Below are 21,683 nucleotides of genomic sequence, written 5' to 3' on the forward strand. Positions count from 1 at the left end.
TAACATCAGATGTTTGTTCTGTTTGCGGAGCTCTTTTTCGCTTCCCAGCCTGACAGTGCTGAAATTGAAAAGCAAATCATAGAATCATAGAATATGCTGAGTTGGAACGGATCCACAAGGATCACTGTGTCCAACTTCTTTCTACACAGGACACCCCAAGAATCACATCATGTGCCTGAGAGCATTTTCCGAACACTTCTTGAACTCAGACAGGCTTGGTTCAATGTCCTGGCAGATCCTTGTATTGTTATCCAGCCCACCTACCTGTACCAGTAAAGTACTCTCCAGCAGGAATGTAACAGCGAAAATACTGTTCTATGTTTATGGACACATATAGATCCACCAGAAACACCTGGACATCTGTGGCCCCTCTGGGCACAGCAGGATAGTGGGCTGCCCTGTAAAGTGCTATAATTCCCCCAGGCTGCCAGGAGGGAGAATTTCATGTCTCACTCAATACTGCTATACTGTGGACTTGACCAAGTCCCTGGTTCAGGGAACTGATGCAATACATTGTTTTACAGTGGACATTCGGGGAACTTCCAAAGCTGCACCCTGGAAAGAGCAGGGTGCCTTCCTGTTGTGAAGACACTCACTCCAGGATCTTTGAGTAAATGATGCCTCAGTTTGGCAAAGTCCACCCTCTCTCTCTCTCCAGTGAATCAACACGCACTGCTTAGAAGAATACAGCCAGGTTGTCACATAAGCCTGACAGTTGTGACAGGCTGATGGAACTCAGGTCTTTACAGCGTTGTAAGCAAAAGGGAACATTGGTGCTTCCAATGGTTAGGGCTGGGGCCAGGACAGGGAGGCCTGTTCTGTCCATGTGGAGGCAAGTATGCAGGGAAAGGGCTGCTGAGGTGGGAAGCTGATGGTCAGGGGCAGATTTGCCAGCTTTCTGCAACTGGATGAGAATGTGGACATCCCTAGGTGGGACTTTCCCCTGTTGTTCAGGCAAACTCCTCTCTCCAAACTAGCAGCACAATGCCCTCCTGCTTCTCCAGCACTCTGGAAGCACAGATGAAGCCACAATCGCTTTGCTGCCCTAAATAGTTGCCCTCTTGGCCAACGTGTAGAGCCAGCTCTGATGGCACCTATCAGAAAGACCTGGGCACAGTGCTGTCCAAACCTGTTCTGCACAACAAAGCACTGTGCACTCCAGGAGCAGTTGGCAATGCGGTGAATATTCATACTGAAGCATGGCCAAACTACCCCAGCCTATCCTCTGCAGTTTCTCCACACAGCCTCAGTGAGAAGAAAATTGGAACAACTTGCCTTTCTGCCATGCAGATTAGTCTTGAACCAATGCTGTATGCATTAAGCTCCTAAAGACATCTGGAAATCATAATGTGAAATCTGGTGCTATCTCATGATCTGGACTATTATCTTTTCCACAAACTGTACTGTTCTGTTTAATAGACTATGTTATTGTCCATGGTATTGAGTTGCCTTCTAGAAAATCTGACCTGGAAATTACTCTGTTATTGTGATTTGAAATTATTAACTTTCTCAAAAATGTTATGGTCATGATGAACCTTAGATGAACCTGTAAATACAGTGGATAATTAGGTAAGGTATATAAGAATCAATATTTAATAATCTGCCAAATATATACGTAAAAGCATTTAATTGACAGGAAACTACAGGGGCATGTGTAGGTATTTAATAGCACAGACAGCATTAGAAGTTTGAGTGCCATCCCGTTTTTGAAATACAATTTGTTATTCTTTCACTAGCCTTTCAGAGCTGAAGGAAGAACTTGGCATATTTTTTCCGTTTCTGGAAGAACCTGTCTTTCTCAAAATGCCAGAGCGCCTCATTAGTGGAAGCCTTGGTGAGCTTGTAGATAGCTGGCAGAGGTGTTTTGTTATGCTTGTTTCCACTTCATTTTTCCCTGCTATTATATGAGTAAGTAGAAGTAAAAGCATAGTTTTCATTGCCTTTAATGAGAGCAGAATCTGCTTTTATTTCATAGCTATTTTCTGTTCTTCTCCTGGCACTCCACAGAAATGCACGTGAGGTGAGATGCAGTGGTGAGGTGACTTGGCGGTGAGGGTCCCAAAAGCCAACGCTAAATGCAGATAACATGTTTTTTACAAGTTATGCACATTTACAGGCCCTGACAGAAATTTAAGAGAAACCCTATATGGAGAAGTCATTAACAGATTTAAATTTAGGAAATACAGGAAATATGGGAAAACTTAAAATTTAAGGCTCACATTTAATGTCTCTCTACTTAAAGCAAATCAGCAAATGGGGCAAGGCTGTGAAGTTCATTAATACCATAAGAAATGAACATGAGACCTACCTGATTCCTGCAGCTTCTCCTTGAATGTACCAGTTTTGTTAGAGGAAAGTTCTGTTGCTTTTTCTGTCTTTCAGAACTGCTAGAGCCAGTTCAGGTCCTCCCAGCTTCTGGATAAATTGGGTTCCAACCTCTACATTTGAACAGATACACGGAAGGTTTTACACCACTTTCTCACCACCAGATATAATTCAGAGCATAATTATAAATTTGGGTCATAAGTTTGTCCTGAGTAGTTATGAAAGGTAACAATACATGGTAAGTAAAATATCTCATCGATGAAGAGAACATAATTTTCAGGGTCAGTTTTAGAAAGCCATATGTTTTTATCTATACACTCAACACAGAAACAAGCATAGAGCTTGGCATTTGAAAGGTCAGATTTCTAACTGAAGCCATTGTTCAAACATCTTCCTCTGCAGTGTGAAGCAGAAACAGCCTAGGTGAAGCAATCTAAGTCTTCCCCGCTCCCTGTCTGGCTCTCTTGTGCACAAGGAAGCTCGATTCTAGAGCAGTCTTAGGGCTAGTCTACCAATAGGTGTTTGTTTCTCTTCCCCAGGCACCAGTATGCCCAGGGGATGAAACCTGTGCAGGATGACTTCCTGACCACAGCAGATGGGCATGGCCTCTGCAGCCACCAGCCGGGACACGGGGTGCTGCTTCAGGGCTGGGCACCTGGAGCACCAGCCAAGCACGCAGATGGGGAGGGGTGGAGAGTGGTGACACCAGCTCATCAGCAGGCCCAAGGGTTGTCAAGACCCTGTGGGCACAAAGGCAAAGGAGAGTGGAAAGGAGTTAGCTGAGGGATGATACAACTGCTTTGCAGGGCACAGCCCCAATGGGAGCTGTAATCACAGAGGAAACAGAGTGTCTGTCTGAAACACTATTTCTACTTTTTTTGGGTAAATATAGGAACTATGACTTCATGTCTCACACTTCCAGAGACGTACTCTCAGGGTTGTTTTCTTCCTTATCAGGGCTCTAAGAAATCCAAAACGTGTCTCTTTATTTCAGTTCTGGCTGGAGGTTAATCTCTAGAAACAAGTAATGTAACATTTCCATCTATCTTTTCCACTCTTTTGGCAGTTTTAATTATACTAATATGCTACGACAATTTAAACAAGACACATCTCAGCTTCTGGCCTGCTCTGTAATGGTTCAGCTGCTACATGTGCTCCAGCATATTTTGCTCAGACAGGCTGCTGCTGGAGGCAAGGGGAAGGCAGAATAGTGCCCTTCTGTCATGAGAGGTTTCATAGCACTGATCATTGTATGTTTGACAGATTCTTTGTCAATGTCAAGTGTCTTTTGTGGTTAAGCCCAGTAAAGCTAAAACAAAAGGTCTCCTAGATATTAGATATATAGTGACATTACTGAATTCACTTGGAGGCAGTAATTTTTTGTCAGCCTATGAAAAGAAAAATGGAGCTAATGGGAAAACAAAAGGAAGATGCTGGCATGCCTTTTTAGCTATTTTTGTTTATGTCAGACATTGTGATTGACATCTGGCCCAGAACACCCCTTCAACCATTGAGCCTGGTGTCATGAAACAGAACAAAGAAAAATTGCCAGCCAAGAAAACACTACTGGCTCAGAAAGCACTGCTTTTTGTTTATTTTCTTTTAAGTGTTTCATTTTCAGTAATCAGTATTGTTACACAAAAGTAGTTCACTCACATGCACCCTCCACTTACTAATTGGACTTCTAAGTTTCCTTGTGTTTGCTTTCTTCCTGCTTGCTTGAATGGCACCAGAGTGCTGGTTTGGTTGGATGACAGTCTGTCATAACAGTGATGTTTGAGGTTAGTGAAAACTGACGTGAAAAATACAATCCACTGGCCTTTAACTGAAATAGCAGCTCTGGTTTTTGTGGAGTTGGCAGGCAGCATTTTTAAACCCCTTTCATGGTGAAGGCAGTTACAACATGTTTCTCTCTGTATCAAGCAGTTCCATCATGAAGTACATTATCTACGTCTGTTGTCATATCAGGATATTGCCTCTGAAGAGCAGTTTGCTGTTTCTTATGTGGGCACTGCTCTTTTGAAGTGTCCTGAAAGTGTTAAGGGAATTTCGTGGTCAGTCTCCAGGACCAAGCCAAATACAAAGCTTTAAAATTTACTGAAGAGTGATTTTAGGGAAATACCAGACCAGAATAGGTCCTGCAGACACCCAACACTAAGAAGTCTTTGTCACTACCATTCTGCAAGTGCTGTAAAATTTCAGAGACTTGGTCAAAATTATGTATCAGCAGGACAAAATTATTCCTTAAAATTCTAACTTCTACCTTCATCCTGAAAGTACAATGCTTAATATAATAACAAAATAAGACTTTTCAAAAGAAGAGAGTAAGAAAGACAGTCCATCAGCCACTTCCCTTCATACATTTATATGCTGAAATCATGTCAGAATGTTTGTCCTAACAAAAAAAGCCTTAATCACTTAAAAAAATCTATGAAAGTTGGCTGTTGAATGCATCACATGTGCCAGAGTTAAACATGTTTGCACTGTTTTAACAGGGTACCTTTCAGTATAGAACACTGGGGTGAATTCTCCTGTAGAAGCAGACACTTAACTCCCCTCAGCATTAATAGCAGATGTGTTCACACATAGAGTGGAGAATTTCTTTCTCTTTCTTTGCATAGTGCTCTAAAAAGAACTTTGAAGAAACTGAGAAAAACAGAGAGCGCAGTATATTAATTTTAAGGAGATGAAAGCAGTACATGTCATTCCTAAATTTCATGGAAAATGCACAGTTAGTAACAAAGATGAGTAGAAAATTTCAAAATCATTCTGAGCAGCATTAAAATCAGTCTTCCCTGATTTTCTGTTTTCCCCTTCTTTTCAAAGCACATACATTAAACTCATTTTATGCTTATAATATATATAATGATTCTAGACAACATAAGAAGGACACTGGGATTCTTCCTATTTCAACTTATAAAGTGGCAAGCCAATTTATGCAGCTTAAACCATTGCTAAAGAAGATGTATCAAAAATTGCCTGTGATCATTACAAATAACAGCCTGAAATGTTCACAAGAAGCTGTTTGCTTATCATATTTTCATTAAAACATCTTTTCACCTGCTTTGCTTTTCCCATGCCTGTAACCTGCATTGTAATCAGTCTTATTAACTGAGAACATAAATATGATTTATTATGGTCTGATAATGGAAGCTGCATGGACCAAGAGAAGGGATATATTGTCCTTTGATAAAATGGCTCTTTTCTCTCAAATAGAGCTCTATCATGAGAGCACGCAGAATGTAGTGAGTGATTATTTCCTGAGGGTGAATGATGGCAGAACCCTACAGAAAATCTTCTTGTTGGCCATGACAGCCTCTGAGTGTCCCCAAATCTCACTGAGTTTGACAACCTGCAGACACTTTTGATGAACTGTATTCTTCTGTCAGAGACAGCCTGTCTGGGAGGAGAAAAGGGAACCTTTATCGTCTGATCTGCTATTATTGTCTTGATCTTTTATAAGCAATCTCTAATGCACATGAATATAATATCCTTTCAAAGAAGTGCCAAACATAATAGAAATGTAGTTAAAGGACCCTTTTCCCAGTTATGTAAATGTCCTAATACCATAATTAGAAAAGATGGTTTGTGAATGATAGCGGTAAGGAAAGGGTAATCAAAATATTTTAACATTAGCTTTCTGTTTTAAAGACCAAAATCTGTGATAAATAGCATTTATGGTAGATATGGGGAACCAGCTTGTGCTGAAGCTTTTACCTAAAAAGAGAATAGTTTTGAGTGTAAAACTGGTGTTATATTTTCATAAAACACGTAAATGGCAGCTGGTCTTAAGCCAGAAATGATTACTGGCAGATATGACTTAAAGAAAATGAGTATTCCACTCAAAATCCCTCCATAGCTGTTACAGAAAGAACAAAGCGTTATTATTAAGTAGTGTATTTGGACAAAGGGGTGTTCAAGACCAACTAAGTTCGCCAGCAAATCTCTCTTTTATCTACGTCCAGAAGAACAAGCATAACAAAATCTTTTTCAATTAACAGCTGTACACATTAGCAAAACACCCGTCTTTCTCAGCTCAAGCAATCTGGCTTATTTATCACAAAAAATGAAATGTTTGGGGGGAAGGTTTCCAAGTTCCCCAGTAAAAGCAAGATACTTGATTTTTCATTAACCTTTTGACATCTGGAGCTGGGATGTCCCAGTATTAACTACTAATGGTCTTTTGCATTACCAGTTGGTGTTGAGAGAAGTCCCAATTGTCAGAGTCAAAAGGTTAATCAGCAATTTCACACCAGTGATGTGGTCAGAGTTCACATGTTACTGCCTAAACAGGAGGAAGAAGAAAATAAAAGTCATTAGCAGAAAACTACATCCTAACATTACTAAATCCCTCTTCGTTTTTTGTTTGTTTGTTTTCCAGAAAATATTTAATGATCTATTTACTAAATATCCTGACTTTTTAGAGGACTTTGTAAACCTTTGTTGACAAGTATAGGTCGAAATATGTGACTAACTTGTTTGGTTTATTCTACTTTTCATAGGAAAAAACGTAAAATTTTACTTACCCACCAAGTGTTCAGTCCAGGCCAGTGTGAGGGAAAAAGTCTTCTCTGTTTGTTACCCATGGAGATTTTAAAAAACTATCCAAATGCGCCTAATTCAGTGTGAGAGTTGTGTCCTGTCTGCTGGAAGTGAAGATACCTGAATGTCCCTTCATTCAGAATGAGTTTCATAGTGAAAACATACTTTATCAGAGATAAAGGATATCCAACAGCAAAAACCTGAGTGTAGACTTTTCCCTCTCACCCCTCTTTTTGTCTTGATTGTAGAAAATAAGTCAACAGCACCATTCCCTTAACAAATATGGACAGCAACCTTATTTCATGTGAAAGTACCCTCATAAACAGCCATGCCAGTACCTCAGCTGGTACCATTTGACCAAAAATAGCCATAGCATACTTTAACTTGGGGCCCAAGAGATCTCCTATCCATAGCAAAAACAGATTTATTTTCTAAAACAAAGTATAAAATATTGCTGACAACATTACAGTTTGGCATTTGCTAACAGTAACAATGTTCACACAAAATCACTTCCCTGGTAATATCTGAAATGGTTAACCATTGTTTGTCTTTTGTTTAGCCCTGATCAAAAACCTTCTGATGTTACCATATTGATCAGGCCAGTTCTATGCTTTTGAGACATTCTATCTTTTTCCTATTTCCAAGACAAACAAGTAGTGAATCTTGCCCAAAACAACAACCTTCATCCTGGATATTTTCTGCATCAGATAGTTCCTCTCATCTCTTTCTCCAGTTTCAGCAAAATCTATGGCTAAAATCTTTCCTATCTTGATTGCCTCAGTTTAAATGGGGACAGGATTTTACCCTGAAATGTTCTGAAAAAAATACCAATCTTTCCAAGTGCCCTATTACTTAGTCCACCAATTAGCTGACTATAGAGCCTGAGTGTCCTTGTACATCATCCCAGTCCCCATCTGTATACTTGGCTGCATATGTTTATGCAATTAGAAATGGTGAAAATCTAATAAAATTAGGACAAACCTGAGTGAGCTGTAATTCTGTTTAATCTCTCAAACTCAATTGTTGAAAGCTTGCTGAATTCCCCAAACCTCTCTCAGGTGCCAATGAGTGAGTCAATATCATACCAAAGATCTCACAGCATAGCAGACATAAATTGTACTTCCAGAATCCCATACACACCCTCAAATAATGAATCTAATGTCTCCAAAGTACTGTCAGCGAAAAAAAGTTTCCTGCAGTTACGAGCATCGTACTTGGTGGCCCAGAGTGTAAAAAAAGAACACAGGGCAGATTTGCACAGGGAAGGAGTGGTCACTTTAAAGGCCCCTGCCTTCCTATGCTGTATATGTATATATGCACTGGAGCAATCCAAGTCTCCTGCCTTCAAGGGAGGACCACTGACATTAGCACACTTGGCTTTGCTAGATCCTCTTGGCAAGCCTTGAGAAACTCAATACAAAAGGAGAATGAAGTTTTCTTTCACCTCAATGTGATGCCTTTCCTGACTTTGCTTTTAGAAGCCTGGTTTGCACTTATTTTTGTAGTGCAATGGTAACTGGTGGTTTGCGTAGAAATAATTACCAGTCTGAAATAGTCCCAGACCACTTCATACCTGTGTCCTCTCATCACACATCATTCAAGAGAAGTTAGGCAAGGAAATGAAGAATGATTTTGGCTGAAATTAGGAGGAATTGTCCTTGAAATGGAGAACAGAATTATTTAGAGTTGAAGCACAGTGGATCAATTAATAACTCTGTTCTTGGAAGAAAGAGCCTGGGATCTTTTATCTCAAGTTGTGAGGGCTTTGGGTTTGTATCTAAGCCAAACCATGTATTTGTTGCAGGATGGGGCTCTCCAGAATGAGGAAGATAATGTAAGGGTTTTGGCATTGGGTCCATAGGTCAGAAGAAAATGTTGTCTGCAGATCAACCAGTTCCTTTTCTTTTTTTCCCCCTTTGTATTCATTTTCCTCGTAGACTTCATCTCCAAATACGTGCCTTGTTTACTCTTTGAGATCTTAGAGAATTTCAGCAAGGAGGTGACCAGGCCAGAAATAGGTTTCCCATAAACACACAACTGAGGTTCTGCTCCCACTCATACACTTTGAGATGCTGAGTTCATAGAAAATAGAGCTGGAGGGGATCATCCAATACCTGACAGCATTCCCCTGATTTTTGATTTCTCTGTCATAGAATTACTTCAGTGATAGCTACTTTATCACCACTCAGTCAATTATCCCAACAGATAATTGTCCTTTTCTAAGTGACAAATACAGTCTAGCCATGAGAGAGACCGATTGCTTTCTTAGACATTATATGTTTTGCTCAAATACAACTTAAATGTATTTATGCTTTTCATCTTGTTTCTTCTCTGTTTATTTCTGTCTCTGTTATGAGTCATTCACTATTTTTTTTTTACTTCACCTTTCTCCTACAACCTTACCTACCTACCTTCTACATTAAGTCACTCCCTTTCTTTTTTGTATTCTGAACCATGTGCTCATTGGTACCCTTGTATTTCTTTTCTTCTGTGTGTCTTTCCAAACATGTGAAAAATAAACTTTCATGTGCCATCAGCCTCACTACAGGGACTTACCTCTTATCATTTCCCGGGGGGAGCTAAAATGCCACATTTTCATTCATTGCATCAGAACTACTTTTCGTAAACAATGAGAAATTAAACAGACGCATTCAAATTCAGGTCTAAAGGTGATGTTCTTGAGGTGTGACTGAAGAGCACAGCTAGCTATGGGAAGCACACGATATGCTCTGAACATGCATATGCAGGGGTAGGCTTTATGTAGCCTCTAAAAAGGGAAAGCAGAACTCCTGGCAGTCATGGAAAACAGATGCCTGCTTCCTGCTGACTGTCAGGGTGTTTCATGTACAAAGTGAGTTAGAACACAGGTCTGGACCTGCAGGTTCCAGAACACCAGATTAAGTGACTTTGTCTCAAATTTATGCCAGGGAGAGTACCATCCAAAAGAGTTAAGGTGGAGCATCACCACAGGCAGAAAATTGTTTTACTTTTGTCCCCTCAAGCCAGGCCACTGCAATATTGTAATGTACGTGTACATAAGTACAGTACTGACCCTGGGGCACTGAAGGCTGCTTGGTCTAACAGGTGCTTGGGGATCTCAAGATAATCTCCAAACTTCAGTGCAGCTCAAGCTGCAGTCTTTCTTAAAAAACAATTGTTTCAACTTATTCTTATAATTTTTAACAGAAAATTATCAGAGGTGACTACCCCTGCTATGGCAGGAAGCAGTATGATAAATATAGAGGAGGACTAAGGAAAGCTTATTCCACACTTAACAGCAGAAAACAAGTTTGTTTTCCAGCACATCTGTTTCATAGCGCATCGTTGCTGCAATATAATTTTTTTGAGCTGCAATATTTTCCTATCTGTGTTGACCACGGTCTATGCCTGAAAGTGCTGAGTGCTGTGGTTGGAGCAAGACTATTGTGGTCATCTGATACAGGAGCAGTTTGTGTTAGCACTGAGGATCCACAGCAAAGAGGAGCTCAGACTGTGCCTCCCCATGGAAAGTCCGAACATAAAGCAGGGAAACTGAATTTGGTCTTGGGAGACAGAGGTTCTTTGTCCCCTGCATGATCTCAGACAACATATTTCCTCTCTCCAAGCCTCATTTTTTCCTCAAAATGGGGACCGATAGCTTCCTGTCTTCTCTCTCTGAGCTTGTCACTCTTTTGGATAGTGGCTGTTCCTGATTATGGGTGGGTCTGATGGCTGTGAGTCTGACCTCCAGAAGCCCTCTGGACACTTCTATATTATATTTGATAATGAAGTGTCCTGTCTTAAACAATCAAGACAAAAAAAGTAAGTCAGACCAGAGGAAACTGGCTCAGGACAAAATGGCAGCCTCAATGCAGTGAAGTCAGAGCCATTAGCTATTGACTACTATAGCAATACTGAAACTGCATCAGTGATTTCTTTTTTTAATTGCTATTTAGGGATTTAAATGAGATTTTTAAAAAAAGAAAGACAGAATGTTTAGTCTACAATCACTCTTTGCTGCCAATACAGGCTATCATATAAATTACTTAGACACTTTTAAAAATACATTATTTACTCAATAACCCATAATGGGTCCAGAGCTCCTTTTACACGCTATTATAGAAGCTGAATTTTCAAATGGATATTTCTTCTAGGCAATAGTCTGTAATGGCTCCTTCAAAGCTCTTAGGCTTTTATCATATGAAGGCCTAAGTAGAAAATGTTTAGTTCACCGATCATTGACCTAATGGAAAGCAACAGCTTTTCTGGAACAACTATTGTCTGTTAGGGCACATGATGTATGAATGACATTTAAAAAAATTCTTGGAAGTATGTGCTAGTGAAGAATTACTGTTCATGTGCAAAGCAAATACTGTTGATGAGATCCTCAGAGTTCTTTTGTTTGGTTCTGCTTGGTTTAGTTTTTTAGCTTCTGTGCAAGCCCAAGAGCAAAAGAAAACAGTTGGGTTTGTGTATGAAATGCGAACTCAGTCTAGGACTCATTCGGATCAATGAGAGACTTTTCAATTTTCTCAGAGGTCATTCAGCTCAATTAAAAGTTGTCTCAAATGAAAACACAATGTAAGAAGTTGAATTCTGAAATCAGAGAAGTAAGGGAATGCTGAAATGGGACAAATCACGTTTCTTATAGTCAGAATACAGAAAAACCTGCAGGCCTATCCTGAACTTGATCTAGAAAGGAAATAGGCAACTTGACACTTTTTCAGCCCTATTGCTATGAATCTCACAATTACTGAACTGCTGTTCTCTACTTATATTTGGCTTTGAAGTCTGCTGTTTCCATTTCAGACACAAAGAAAGGTTCAGGTTCCTAAAAGCTTGGTGTAAGAAAACACATTTTCTGTCCCTACACTCTTTGGGCAGTAAAGTCTTTGGCAGTACTGCCAAATAAATATCAACTAGGTCTAAGTGCAGGACTAGTGAGGCTGAATGTGAGCTGGGGGCAGTCAGGCAGAGACCCTCAGAGAGGCTGAAGGACACCTCCAGCTCTGAGCCTGATGGACCAAGGGAGAGGTCCTTGCTGTGTGGCACAACTCCCTCACAGACTTGGGACCAACAGGACATGCAGCTCAGCAAAGGAGACTACTGAATAGCCAGGTCAGGAGCTGGGTGTGATCTTAACACTGTGTGCCATTAAACCAGAATAAGTATCCCAGCACAGTGCTGTTTTGTGTGTGATCTGACAGCAGAAGCTCTCCCATGCCTTTTATTTCTCCAGCCTCATAAGGCTGCCTGGGACTCCCAGTATTCTGGTATGATTAACACAAAAAAAATACAGTTGCTGGCAATTCCTTCTGTTTGATGCATCTGATCGAAGAGAAACTGAAATCACAGACCAATATGCACCCAGGCTGCACCAGTTAGCCTCATCATGCAAATGAGACACACTTGCAGGTGAACTTATTAGAGATCAAATAGGTTTAGGCACCGCAGATAATGAAGGCAGAGCGCTTATGTTGCAACAGTCAGAGGTAGAATTTAATCATGTTGTTGATACCTACAGCAGCAGTGAACAAACATAGAAACAGCCACAAAAATAAAATTGTTAGAATGAAAGGAATATATAAACCAGACAAATAATAAGAATAAAAAAAGACCCAAACCAAGGAGCATAGCAGTTTCAAGAAGGAAAAATTTGCACATTAGATCTGGAAAGACTTGGAGCCCTGCTTCTTTCCGCTGAGCACTGGATAAGTGGGGTTGCAAGGAGAAGCTGATGGGGTGTCACTGTCTGTTCCAGGAGAGAAATGGCTCCTACGTACCTGTGGAGATGGTCCTGCAAGGGGAGAGGGGAATGCCAAGCAGCACGATGCTTGAAATCAACGATGTGTAAAACATAGTCCATACTGGAAAGCGACATCTAATAGGAAAGAATTAAGAAAGAAACAGAAACAGCTTCCTGGGGTGGAATTTATAACAGAAGTTACACAACTGACAGGCTAGATTAGCAATTTGGTAGACATTAAGAGTAAATAAATTCTGCAGAGGCATTAGCCCCTTCTATCTCAAAAACCTCTCACATGTTCTCACCATCCTTTATGCAAACATCTGGCAAGACTTTGAGCAGGACCACTAAGGTTTGCCTGTTTTAAGGAGCAAAGAAGAGAATCAGCAGGTGAAACCTGCAAAAGGGAAACATTTGGATTCTTTTTGGCAGACAGAAATGCATAAAAAGGCCGCTTGGGGTTTCCTCTAATACCAGTTGGTAGTAGAAGAGCTCCAAAGATGTCAACAGGAAGCCCTAGAGGTTAGAGGGAATGATGTAACCATGTGTGACATAATGCTTGTTGTAGAGATTTCCTGGAACTGATTAGTGCCATTCATGATAACAGCAGCCAGCGAGAGTGTGAGGACTGGGTGAAGGCCCAGGCAGCATTCAGACGGTAGATATTTTTCTTTCTCTTTTAACACCATGTCTGGTCTCATTGTTTCAGATGCATAATAGAATAACAGTGTGGTATTCCCATGCAGCTTCATCTGGGAAGACTTGGAAGCAGCACACTCACCAGCAATGCGCAGCTACTCCCACGCAAAGAGTCACAGAGAGAGAACTGCAGAGGTGGAAGGACAAAATACTGCAGGCTCCTCCTTCCTCCAGAATATCCTCCCCTCCATTCCTGTCTTATTCCTAGAGGTATAAGGTGCAGTTAGGTCATCCTCATCAGGATATTGTTTTATGCCTAGTCTATACACAAACACTAAGAATTGCCATCTATATTTAACGGGAGGCCTCTGATCTGTGTGAGTGGGTGGAAACTGATAGTGAGTGACATGGACACTGACAATGGCACACAAACTCCACAACACTCTTAAAACTTTTAATTGCATTTTAAAGTAATGTAACGAGGCAATGTTTAATGAGTACTTTGTTTAAGAAATTCTGACTTTATAAGCTAATTAAAGAGAAGGGAGGGTTACTGCACTAGGGCAAGAAACCCAGGCTGCTGAATGTCTTTACTGCAGCAACATGTAGTTCAAATTCAGTTGGCAGCCTTGCAAATCTCCAGCCAGCCAGCATGAACGATTACTTTTTTTTTGACGGGCAAATAAATTATTATTATCATCATGATTATGTTAAAGAAAAAGTAAAGGATAGGCAAGTACTTTTTTTGTCAGGGCTGGTAAATTTTCATGACACTTTTTGCAAAGCTGTCATATGGCTGGGTTAGATGAAACTGGAAGACTTTATGTGCGTAACATTTAACTTTAAACATTCTTTGTGGAAACTTACATGGCACATAATTTACATATTCAATACCAGTGACAATTTACTTCTCCCATCTGAGCAGGGCTTTCAACTATGCCACTTGAACTAAATTAATAAACAGTAATTAGAGAATGTTGTGCGAGCGAGCTGTTGATGTTGAGAAGATTCTAATCAACACCTTCTTTTAAGGGCCAATTAAAGCTGAATGTATGCAATATAAACATCTTCTTGTATTTAGACATGAACTGGCGAACAAGGTAAAAAATAAAAATCAGAACAATTACAGCAGGTTAGATATGATCCAATGGAAGGATGAATCTTCATTAATTGTGAAAGCAGCAGTAATTTCTAAAAACCACTGGCCACCATTCCATGGTGAAGCACTGACAACTTAAGCAAGTTAATTCTGACCAGGATAAACCTTAATGCTTTCATTGTCAGGCTTTTCTCTGAAAGCAGCTCTGTAGCTGCCTCCAATTTCCACTGCAGTATTCACCTGTCTGTAAGACAACCTGGCATCCAAAGTGAGTCCAGAGCCACAGCAGAAAGAAGGCTTTTTTGGGGGGAGGCAGTAAAGGTGACTGTAGCCATCCCATTACTGCTGCCTCATAGCAGAGAGAGAGGCTCCCTGGCAGGTGGTCTGGGGAAGGATTTGCACAGTGCAGTCCCCACCAGCACTGCTAGTGGGAATACAAACACAAGGATGAGCCTGAGTGAGAGGTAAAGCTGCCCTAAATTGTCTGCAATCTATTACTGAGGAACAGGAGCAGTTATGCCAGAAGAGCTAACAAACTTGTATGTGAGAAGCCCTTCACACCACCAGAAAGATAAGGTGGTTTATTCCTGAAAGGTGAATTTAAGACAATCCTTGTTTCCAAAATTTGGAAAGATAGAGGAAAGGCCATCTTTGATTTAAACAGAGAGGATCCTTAGTGTACCAAAGGGAGCCTGCCAGTAGCAAGCCAGACTTGTGTATCACCATTATGAATTGTCAGAAAGTTAAAAATAAGCATAACTTCATCCAACCCACAGCTCACTGCTTCCTAAAGCACATCTTAAAAAAAAAAAAATCATCTAAGCTGATGCAATGAAGCACATGCAAAATTTGTCTTCCAAGTTAGAAGATACAACAGGCTAATAAAGGTAAGGGAAACATCTGTTCCAATACTGCACCAGTATCATTTGGAGAAAATGACTGCATCACTTATGGCTGTTTGGTATCCAGAAATACTACCACAGTAATAGGATGTTGTCACCTCAGGCTCTACTGAAATCTACAGGAATTTTACTTGTTTAAGAATATAGGATTAGGCACATGATCAGTGTTTCTTCCCTTTGAAAATAAACATTTCCACTTATCATTTCTATAGCGGTGTGAGATCATTATCTTGTGACAGTATTTTGTTCCACTGGCATTATCTCCTAATTAGCTATTTAAAAATATATGTAAGGGGGTGGAGGTGGCGAGTGGACTTGTAAACCTGACAGGTCTGATATGTTCTTACAAGCTCTGCTAATCCCAGCCATTGAAAATATATTAGTAAAACCAAATTAGCACTTTAAAGAACAACACAGCAAAAGCCTTGTGTCTTGAACACCAGGAGTTCAGCGTGCAGCAGAAGGGCTCTTGCACCCAGAGCAAAGCCCTTGGGCAGGAGAGAGGAGCAGGAGCAGGGAGAAGTGGGGAGCAGCATGCCAAATGGGAAAATCAGCCCTGGGAAGAGAGCACCATTGAAAGGCTGACAACCTCTACAGTGTGGTCAGCCCTACATTACAGTAGTATCATCACCTAAGGTGTTTGATGGAGGACTTGGGGGACTTCTGAAAAGCCAGGTACAGAGAAGTTTACCAGGGATGAAAAGACACAAGTAATACAGAGAGAAAACATCTAACAAACTGTGTTCAATATCCTCTGTGCTGTCTCCATATCCTGAGAGATTATTGCATTTATAGAACAAAATCATAGAAGCTTTCTCCAAGATGCTCCATAATGTATGAGGAGGTCTGGGATCTCAGTTGTGGAATGGTAAGAACTAGGAAGATGGGCATTCTAGTATGCTGGCCTCATTTCTTATCTCAAAGGTAGGCTAAATTCCTAAAAAACACTCTTTGTAAAAAAAGGAAACCAGGACACATATACACATGACAGGTCATTTTGGAGGTACTCGGACACATGCAGAAAGCACTCCCTTGGCAATAGTATTCTTCTAGCCAGCAGAGCTAAGAACTATGATTTGTTTCGAGTTGCTTTTAAACCTCAATTCAGTAAGTGTGTTTGTGATTTTCAGGGTGTGGAAGGCAGCAAAGTAAATGTCTAAAGAATACTGATAGTGTGAGACAGCTCTCATCCACCATTTACTCCAATATCTGCAGTTTGATTCAATATGCAGCATGCAATATGACTTTTATTCTGATCAGATGGAATTTCTGGGCCTGAATCTGCTTGCAATAGCCATGATCCATCAACAACTTCACAGTAAGCAGGGAGGTACGAGGGAAAAACTGATGTAAGCAGGAAGGGAATAAACCCACATTAAAGTCCTCTGTAGATTTTTGGTTTCCATTGAAAGTTTTCTCTTGCCTAACATCACTTCATGGAATCATAGAATGATTTGGATTGGAAGGGACCTTAAACATCATCTAATTCCAACCCGCCCGCAATAGGCAGGGGCATCTTTCACGAGACCAGGTTGCTCAAAGCCCCATCCAGCCTGGCTAACTTTGGTCCTTTTTTCACACCTCTTCAAGTCCACTTGGTGAATAAATTAAATTAAATTCCTCACTTGCTCTTGATAATTTTTAAATGCAAGCCAAGCCTCTTGGCTTATCATACCTGGATATCTACTTTTTTAAAAATGCTGTTGGATAATTTCTCTCTCTTTCATAGGCTGGTGCTTTGGCCCATATGCACCCTGTGCACTCCCTAAGGCTCATGCATAACTGCAATGGACGATTAGTCCAACTAAGTCTCCAGCAATTTCAATGGCATATGCTAGAGTAGATGGGGTACAATATGTAATTTCAGCTTTTTTTGTAAAGGTTTTCAATCGTTCCATGAACTAAATCATTTTATCAGTTTCTCTCTCTATTTCTTTTTTTTTTTTTAAATTTGTCCCATTAAACTACAGAACTGGAACATATTCATGAATAGTTTCTTTCTGCTTTAACTCAAGGAGTTCCTGACATAACAAAAACTGGTAATTAACTGGCTCGAAGACTTTTACAATAGCCTCTTTAAATAAGTCCTAGTATGCGGCACTCGCAGCACTGGCTCCACGTTGCTGATACCACTGCAATGCACCCTCTGTTAAACAAGGTTTGCTGCTCTACCTCAGCAACAACTCTTGGCTCCTTTCTTCACTGCTCTCCTACTTGGAAACACCGAAGTCCTCCCATATTTGCTTGCATGGAAAAGGCTACTAAGGTCGTCCACGATGGCTCCCTGCTCTCAATCCACTTGGCTCTGTGGCACTTCCTTAAACACTCCATTACCAGAGGGCCACTTGCTACCAGCAAAGGACCGAGTGGCGGGTCTCCAGAAGCTGGACACAGCTTGGCCTCCCCTCCTACCTAGTGTCACAGCTGTTCTGTGCTGTTGGCACAGATTGGCAGTACCCACAACCTGTTCCTGCCCCACACCTACTCAGAGCAGGAAGGGTTCTTCCTGGTAGAAGAAACAGGCTTTGATTTTTCAGGTTTCACTCAGCAGTGTGTGATTTGTAGCTGCTGCTGCTTGTTGGCTCTAAGCGTAGTCCATTTTGCCTACTCATGCTTATCTCCCCTAGTTACAGTACATTCTGTTTCTGATGAAAATATTACACTGATGAGTGTTTGGCTCCACCATACTTTTATACTTCCTGCTAACTAGCTCAAGCCTTATTGTTGCAGTTCCTAATATTTTGCATCTTTTGTAGAGCTTGCAATTTAGTTTGTAAATAGCACGAAAGAAAGTTTTAATATATGTTTTCCCCCAGTGCTCCAGACAGATTGGTTGACTGTGGAACAATTACATACATATGTGCTAGCCTATATTTCTTGTAAAATCAAATCTTGTAAGGATGCCTCAGCCAGAACAAGCCATAAAGCCAGACAGGGAATGGAAAAAAACCATCTCCAAATATGTACGGCTTAAGTTACAAAACTATTAAAAAAAAAAGTAAAATTGAAAAGGGCGAAGGAGACAAAATGTAAACACAAGTCTTTATACATTCTGTGTAATATAAAGTGAGTGTCATTTTGACATGCTGGTATCATGAGCTGCCAATGTAGTTCAGAAAAGAAAGATATCTCCAGAATTATGGCAATGTTGCTCTCTTACATTGAAGCTAGTTACAAGATCTATGTCTGCTGTTGCCCAGCCTAACCGCCTACTTGGAAACTAAGCAAGGAGAAATAATTTCCTAAATAATTGTATTTAAAGAGTCCAGAAAGATCATAAGTCTTCAGAACCACCTTTGGAAATGCAGCCCTTTTAGTGGGAGCTCACAACCACACCCCTCAGTGCAATGAGTGCCTCACAGCAGCTGAAAGCCCTCCCACACCTGCTGCACTCAGTCCTTCTGTAGGACGTCAATGAAGCAATTGTAGCACATCACTAAGTTGATTTTATGCCTTTGAAAAATCTCCTCCTTAACACAAATACTCCATCACTGTCAGCTGAACACATTTAACTTTTGAATTAATGTTATTTTCCAGAGGTCAGACATGTGACAGCAACAACAGTCTTTAGCCAAGCCATGTATTTCAGGTCTGCATCTGAATTTCCCCAGAGCCCAGTACCGTTTAAATACGAGTAACTGACTTTGGCTCATCGCTAATGCAAAACGTCTGTTCTCCAGACTGCTTCAGGGCTCTGTTCGTGGCTTCCTTTCCCACATAGGCATGGGGAGACACATCCCCTCAGTGCCCTCTCCCACAGTACACACTGCTTAGCAGGTCAGACAGATCTAACAGCCAGCATCTAGGAATAACGGCAGCCATTTTCCTTCCCATTATGTCCCCATCCCAAAGATTGCCAGGTGTTTCGGCAGAGCTTTAGATGGTAGCCACATGGGTTGTGAAAACTCATGCCTCCACCAAGGGCCACAGCTGCCAGGCTGCCCTGGCACCACTAGCGTGGCTGCTGGTCTGCCTTACACTCACGGGAGGTGGTGGAGTGGAGCAAAAGTTTTTGGAAGAGGGATAGCAGCTACTCACTCACATGGGCAGACAGAGGAAGACAAAGTCACTCTCCACTCTGAGGATGGTCTGTTTTATATTACATAGCAATTGTACAAAATATCAAACCAGCACTCTGTACGATGTTTTTTGGTGCTTATACAGATCTAGAGTGCCCAGAGGTAATTCAGGAAGCACTATTTCTGGAGGCACATGAAGCTCGAAGGTCCCTGGGCTCCATCTTTGGTGGAAACAGTAACGTCTGCCCCACCATCCCAATCCTTGCAACTCCAGCAGCCATTGGTTAGTTACAGTGTGCTTTGGGACAGGACTGGTCTGTACATGGTGCCACAGTCCAGTCCCCGTGATAAGCAAAGTCACAGATTTCTGCAGTACCGTTTCACAGCAAGGCTGCTCTCACCAAATTAACTATTAACAATACCAACTAATATTGCATAAACATTGACATTCATTTTCCCCATGCAATAATGTAATAAATCTCGCTCCACTGCTGTGAACTGCTGAGAGGGTTTGGGGGACATAGACCCCCTTCTCCAGACCTACCTCCAGATGTACACGGCCAGCTCCTGTGACTTCTTTTCTATCTGTCTCTCAGCACAGGTCGGGTCCAGATCTTCCGACAGTTACATTTTATTTTCCAGCCTGCTTTGTAATTCAGATAGTGTTTTGGTTCACTTGGCCGGCACCGAGTATTTTCACCACACCCGTGTCTCTTCAGACAAACAACCTCTTTTCTAACCTCTGGCAGAGCTAAACCTAGTGAGTAAGAAGAAACAGTAGTTAAGGCATAATAAATAAAGCCACCCTGAAGAAATACCTACACAAAGCAAGATGAATGGGCATCATCTACCTGGACAGTGTTACTGCTAAACATGGGAGGAATAAATCAGACATGTCAGGAGCACTAGGATACCTGACAAACAGGGAATGACGTTTCTTGAAACTGTAGTTGTATCTCTGCTTGTTTGGATCAAACACTTGTAATAGTTGTGGATTAATTTCCTTCCCATAGTCAAAACAATAAAATTCAGGCACCATTTTAATAATTTCCAAACCAGCACCAGATAAGCAGAATTGCATTAAAAAAAATAAACACCCTGCCATAGAATTGGAGGATATGCAAGCATTTTGGGTTTTTTTCCTGTGTCTATAAAAGGGGGAGGGTTTTAGCAGCATGAATAGATTTCATTTTGTAAGTTGTGCTACAAAGCACTGATAAGGCTGCGGGAAAGCAGCAGAGATTGAGGCAGAGCAGGAAGAAATACCACCCATATTAGGAGACAGCCACTTACTTAGTTGCTCCCATTTAAATAAAGATGCCATTGTTCAGCCAGAAGAATGCACATATTCACAGGCCCTGCACAGAATAGCTCAGTGTATCTAGAACTCCAGAAGTGTCCAAATTACAGCCCCAGGGCCAAAACTGCCCTTAAGTCTTTCTGAAGAATGACCCTCTGCTTAATTAATCAGTGCTTTAACTGTGAGTGATCCCAGGACACCCTTTTCTCAGGCCTTTTTCTTAGCCCTCCTTGTTCAGAACAAACCTTTAAATGTTCTCTGAGTGATTTTTGACCATTTTTTTCCCCTTTCAAGGTTATTATTTCCTGTTTTACAGTGAAAGCTCATTAGAAACGAAGACCAGAATCTAGATGATCTCAGTTCAGTTTACTTGGATAGGAAATGACTGACTCGGGATAGAGAGACATTGGCTTCCTTTCAAGGCCTACCAAAAAAGATTAAGTCCATGGACTCCTAGAATACTGCTACTGCAATTTTCTTTCCATATACTATGTAAGAATTATAGCAGGGCTGTTGAGTTTGCACATGCTATTCTGTTAGTCATATTCGATCCCATCACCATAACTCCAGCTGTTGTGCATGGGATCTTACCAAAGTCTCTTTCCCATTCACTCTGCACAAGACAAGTTCGAATTTTCAGCACTGAGAACTCCTTCTTGCTGTCACAGGCTAGGTCGTCTGGATTCTCAAAAAGTTGGGTTTTTTTGTTTTCTGTCTGGAGTAGAACTGAGATTCGATGGCAACTAGAAATGCATGAAGCCAACAAAAGATGTGCAAAATTTCTCTCCAGATTAGACTCTGCTTTGTCTATCTAGCTTTGATTATAAAATTCACTCTATTGTAACTGAAGGTAAAAGGGAAAGTCAAAAGATTTTGCTTGAAATTAAATCGGCAGCATCTTTTTTTTTTTTTTAACAGTGATCTTTACAGTGAAGACCAAATTAATTTTGACTATCTTTATAAAGTTGTAACAAAATATACAAACTAAAAAATGTCAAGGCTTTAAAAAAGTTACCATGAATGTTTTGAAAAGGTATAATGATAATATAATCTGCAGCTGGGGAAGCTGGAGCCATACTGTTTGATAGGCCCTATCTTATGATATCCAATATTAAGCTAAGTAAAATGATAT

The 21,683-nt window shown here is 40.8% G+C and overlaps 1 protein-coding gene across 9 annotated transcripts in view; it reads right to left on the minus strand.

The window, feature by feature from the left end:
- The window catches only part of LOC113951063, an 81,563-nt gene that overhangs the window by 19,776 nt on the left and 40,104 nt on the right, over window positions 1-21,683 (minus strand). For 4 of the 9 annotated variants that reach the window (XR_003529011.1, XR_003529018.1, XR_003529016.1 and 1 more), the window contains 5 exons: window positions 19,796-20,008; window positions 6,852-6,968; window positions 6,518-6,610; window positions 4,826-4,971; window positions 2,309-2,438 (listed from right to left, as the gene is read on the minus strand). The gene's annotated coding sequence lies outside the window, so the exon portion shown is untranslated. Of the gene's footprint in view, window positions 1-596; window positions 1,294-2,308; window positions 2,439-3,998; window positions 4,355-4,825; window positions 4,972-6,517; window positions 6,611-6,851; window positions 6,972-19,795; window positions 20,009-21,683 lie in introns of those variants that run through there. The other 5 variants (XR_003529014.1, XR_003529012.1, XR_003529015.1 and 2 more) reach the window with 5 other exon arrangements.

This window comes from Corapipo altera, unplaced genomic scaffold (assembly GCF_003945725.1).
Source record: "Corapipo altera isolate COAL_440 unplaced genomic scaffold, ASM394572v1 57, whole genome shotgun sequence".
Classification (NCBI taxonomy): domain Eukaryota; kingdom Metazoa; phylum Chordata; class Aves; order Passeriformes; family Pipridae; genus Corapipo; species Corapipo altera.